Genomic DNA, 5,577 nt, shown 5'->3' with positions numbered 1-5,577 from the left:
CAAACAGATTTTGATTCTCCCAAGAAAATCACTTCTTCATCTCCTACTCTTCTTTTTTCCTTTTTTTTTCCCATTTCTTTTTTTATAATTGAAATTTTGTTGGTAATATTCCATATATACTTAACTATTTGAATTGGTCTAGTTAGATTAAATAAATTAAGAACTCCATTATTGATTTTTTCATCTTGAAAAAAAAAAGACATGTTAGAAAATATAAAGTGGATCTATTTATTTTTAAATGTTTTAGTTGAATATATCAATTGAAATTAATATTAGAAGGTACTTCCTCCGTCCATTTTTATTTGTCATTTTGAGCTTTTCGAAAGTGAATTTGATTAACTTTTAAAGTTATATTAGATTATATTAATTCGATATTTTAAACAAAAAATTTAGATATTCAAAAACTATATAAAATATTATAAATTGCAATTTTTGAATATCAATATGATGAAAAAATACATCTTAAAATATTAGTCATAATTTTTAAAGTTTGACTCTATAAATTGAAACCATAACAAACAATAGGTGGCGGAGGAAATAGTGTATCCATCTTGGAGTTAATTAGAGCTAATTTTGATCAATTTTCAAATAAAATCGTGTTCGTGAGTTTTTATACATCAAATTATGGTGATCATTAAAATTTGATCAAGGATCATCAGAATTATAATCACAAATAATAAAAAAGATATTTGCAATTCGTTAAAATTTCTAGCAAGATCAACACAACTTATTATTAAATCAAATTTAGCTCAATAACAATGAGAAATCCTATCGACTTACCAAAAAAATTTCCTCATTATGACAAAAGGTAATTTAATTTTCTTGACAATTATAATTACTCGTTGTTAAAAGTAAATCCTCTACGCGTTAAATATTTGCTCCTAAAATTGATAAAAGAAAGTTAATTTGCACTTTTTTAATTATTGAAATTCGAGATTCAAACTTTATACGTAGCATAGTATTTTTTTTATTTCTCCTCTCCTTTTTAATTAAATGAATATATTTTAAAAGAATATTAGCAACATTTATAATGATAATAACATTAAAATAATTATTATAATGTTTATATAATTGAAAAACCATAATCAAAGAAAAGAATATTCAAAGGTTTGACTTCAAATAAAAATACTAGAAGTAGTCATTATTATATACTTAAAGTAAGCTCTCTTATAATTTTCAACGTTAATTTAGAGAAGAATATGTCTTCACGTTTATCCATTCATAGGATTTTATTCCATTAAAGTGACTTGAATCTAACAACATATTTAATTGTTAATCAATTGTTCAACTGTTGAATAAATCTCCTCTTTTTTTGTTCATTTTTGAAAATTAACAATATGAATTTCGTCAAAAAGAGTTATAAGTAAAATAATGGGAAAATGCATAAGTACCTTCTCAACCTATGCTTGAAATTTCAGAGACACACTTATACTATATTTAAGGTCTTATTACTCCCTGAACTTATTTTATAAATAATTTTCTACCCCTTTTGGTTTACGTGGCACTAGTTTAAAAAAAAATGTCAACACATATTGGGCCCACAAGATGGTGTCACGTAGACCGAAAGGGGTAGACAATTATTTATAAAATAAATTCAGGGGGCTAATAGGACATTAGTATAGTATAAGTGTGTATCTGGGATTTCGGACATAGGTTGATGGGGTACTTGTGCATTATCCCGTAAATTAATTAAATGCTACTTCGAATTCATTTTAAAAGAGTGTGTAAAAGCAAAATATAATTGGGTAACTTATCGAAATTTCACTAGTTTAGGAGTTAATTACTTAGATATATATTAGTTTGCAATATTACATATATGTATCTCGAGATACATGATATAAAAATTAGGTATAATTTATTCTAGATGCACCATATCCAAGTAAATTCTCATGTACTTGGGATACACAGATAAATCTCGCTCACCTTCCTCTACGGGTTCACATGTATCTGTGATACATAGACGTCACTTTTTTATGTATTCTAGATACATGTGAATCACACCAGGTACATACAAATACATATATCTCTTGTGTGTATAATTTTGTATGATTCATGTTTATCTGAAATTCATACACAAAAACTCGTCTCTCTCTCAATTTCAATATATTTAATCGCAAAATATTGTATCTGACTTAAAATTTGTTATGAAACGATTAAGTAATGCTATAAATTGTATTTTTTAAAAAACTATAAAAAATATATATATAATAGCGACAACATGACCCTGAGTTCAATAGTTAGAACTCCTTTTGTTTCTAAACTTTGAAATTCAACATTTTTCCTACCATCTTAGCTTTAAAAAAATGCGAGGAGAATCAATAATGTTTTCTCTTATCCTTTAATAACAGTAAATCCGAATTTTCAATCCATCGATTGATAATAGAAATTCTTTAACGATTAGAACAAGCCTCCTCAATAATGTCTTCATGTACACCTAAAAAATTTTAGTTATGTGTTTTCTATATAAATACTTTAATTTGGACGTTTGGATAAAATCAAGTCATTTTCTAATTATGAAACAAATGTTGACATCAATAGATTGACAAATGAGTTAGAATTGCGTCACCAAATATAAGATATCTCACTATTATCATTTCTTTTAAAAAAAATATCAAATTTTAAGATTGAATAATCTTTTGGAGTTATTCTTATATCAATATAATTTATTTCCTATCGACATTAGAAAAACTAGTAAATATAAATCGATCCAATTTAATTTTTTAAAAAAAGTTTCAACGATCTAATTTAATTTTATATAGTATTCCGTACAGTCAAAGCACGACTCTTTGCCAAACATTAATAATATCTAAAAAAAATTAATTTACAATAAATTGTCAAAGTAGTTGAACTTACCTCAATACTATTTATCGTTATGTCTATTAAGAAATCATAAATAAAAGAAAATAAAACTACAAATAAATAATTAATTTATCTTGATCGTTTTTTTAATAAAAAAAGTTCCATTTTTTTTTATGTCTAACGTCTTCAATTTCACCTAGCTTCCCTGGACATTAGCTGATTATTATCGGTCATATTTTTTTCGTTCCCTTACTATCACATATACTCAAGCTAATTTTATCCAATATAAACACTCAATAATTTAAATACGAAACATTTTATAACAATATATGTGATGAAAGTAAGAAAGTATCAATGAAGGACTAAAAAGTTGTTTTTTGTCACAACAAGTAACTTGTTATTTCTATATATATAACTTTTTTTAAAAAAAATAATTAAAAGCGTCCATGTCAAGAATGGATATTTTAATAATTTTGAAAGTTGTAAAGTTTTGTTACCAAGTGGAACAACTAGTTAAAACCATGATCTTAGCCTAATATTTTGTTGTAATATTATATGATGTGTTTTTTGGTGCAACTTGACAACGATAAAGACTCAAAAAAAAATATCCTTAATGTCTATTCTATAAATTTATATAATTAACAAGTTTATTTTAATGATCAACGTTAATATATCAGTAACAGGATGAAAGAAAGATAAAGCGGAAAAGAGAAAAGGTGAACATAGTGGGGTGTTGTGTCACCTTGATACAATCCTGCAAATTGATGAATTATAATTTGTTCGTTTATTTTTATTTGTTCAAATTTCATATATATTCTTGGATATATTTATATTTATTATGATATTCAATTTAATCGATGTATAATCTTTAATGGATTTACAAAATATTTAAAAATGAGTAATTAATACTGAAGATAAATAAAAAATAAATTATTTTTTTCTTAATCGTATGCTAAAAAGCCTAAAATAAATATGTAACATTGGAACTTTTATTAAGATAATAGGCAAATAAAAGCGAACGAAAGAATTTAACTACAGATTTGAATTGATATTTACCTACCTACTAGCTACCTACTTTGATTTGTTAGCTAATTAAAATTAATTTAACGTGTCCAAAATTTACTATATACAAAATAATCTTTACATCGTGGAATATCTTTTGACAAAGACAAGAAATTGTTATCAATTCGAATAATAATTATTAATAAAAAGTAAAAAAAATCAAAAACATGTGTTGCACAAGGCATAATGTGAATTATATGTAGAACCATGATGCCATACCTAGAACCTCAACCACATTATTAATTATTAGGAATTTTTGTCCAAATTTTTGAGTTAATCATTTAAAAGGTGATTCAAATTATAAAAGTAATATATGTTTAAAATGTATCGTATATCTAAACATCTTTAGATGATTTCAATTGATAATTGAATTATCTTACTTATTCACAAAGTATTTCATGGATACTGGAAGGTGATATGTAAATTTTAAAGGTATCTAGATAATCACTTCGTAACGTAGCAAAGACAAATAATTTGATATATTAAACATTGGCTTATAATTAGAATGTGTAGCTGGAATAGCTCAGTTGGTTAGAGCATGTGGCTGTTAACCACAAGGTCAGAGGTTCAAGCCCTCCTTCTAGCGTTTTTACAAAATTCATATTTTTGTCACTATTATCGTTTTCTCTTTTATTTTATTTTTTTCATCGAGCTCCAGCTAAATTCAGATTGTGCACTGCAGGATCTAGCATTTTTAAAAAATTCATATTTTTGTCGCCCTCCTTCTAGCGTTTTACAAAATTCATGTTTTCGTCACTATTATCGTCTTCTCTTTCATTTTTTTTTTATGGAGTTCCGGCTAAATTCAGATTGTGCACTGTAGGATCTATTTGGGGGGGAGGGGGGAGGTTCAAGACCTCCTTTTAGCGTTTTTACAAAATTCATATTTTCGTCGATCTCCATCTAGCGTTCTTATAAAATTCATATTTTTGTCACTATTATCGTCTTCTCTTTCATTTTATTTTTTTCATCGAGCTCCGGCTAAATTCAAATTGTGCACTGCAGGATATATTTGGGGAGGGGGGGGGGAGGGAGGTTCAAACCCTCCTTCTAGCATTTTTAGAAAATTCATATTTTCGTCGCCCTCCTTCTAGCATTTTTACAAAATTCATATTTTCATCACTATTATCGTCTTCTCTTTCATTTTATTTTTTTCATCGAGCTCCGGCTAAATTCAGATTGTTTACTGCAGGGTCTATTTGGGGGGATGTAGGTGCTCACAACATGAATTTTTCCATATCTTAGAGGTTCAAACTCGAGTCATTTGATTAAGGGTGGAACAGTCTCACCAATATACTATAATTCATGTCGTTTTTACAAAATTCATATTTCCTTCACTATAATCGTCTTCTCTTTTATTTTATTTTTTTATCTGGTGTTCACATTCGAGCTCCGACTAATTAAATTCAGATTATGCATTGCAAGGTCCACTTAGGAGGAGGGAGGAAGGGGGGGATGTGGGTGCGCTCACAACATGAATTTTTCCATATCTAGAGGCTCAAATTCGAGACTTTTGATTAAGAGTGAAGTAATCTCACCAACATACGATCCATGTCGGTTCAATTTAATGTTATATTACAATCATCTGCAAAACTATGAAGTAACCCTCATTTTAATATTCTAATTTCTTCCGTATTAAATATACCCTAAGTTTAAGACGTTTAATTAAACTCATGCTAGATGTTGTTAATGTTAACACAATTATAAGTGGTGTCT

At 27.1% G+C, this 5,577-nt stretch overlaps 1 non-coding gene across 1 annotated transcript; it reads left to right on the top strand.

Annotated features, from left to right (window-relative positions):
* The first annotated feature begins 4,373 nt into the window (after window positions 1-4,373).
* On the top strand, window positions 4,374-4,447 carry TRNAN-GUU. The gene has a single exon. It is a non-coding gene; the product is annotated as a tRNA-Asn (tRNA).
* The last annotated feature ends 1,130 nt before the right edge of the window (window positions 4,448-5,577 follow it).

The sequence above is a fragment of the Solanum pennellii genome, chromosome 12, assembly GCF_001406875.1.
Source record: "Solanum pennellii chromosome 12, SPENNV200".
NCBI classification, from domain to species: domain Eukaryota; kingdom Viridiplantae; phylum Streptophyta; class Magnoliopsida; order Solanales; family Solanaceae; genus Solanum; species Solanum pennellii.
This window is presented reverse-complemented; position numbering and strand designations above follow the sequence as displayed.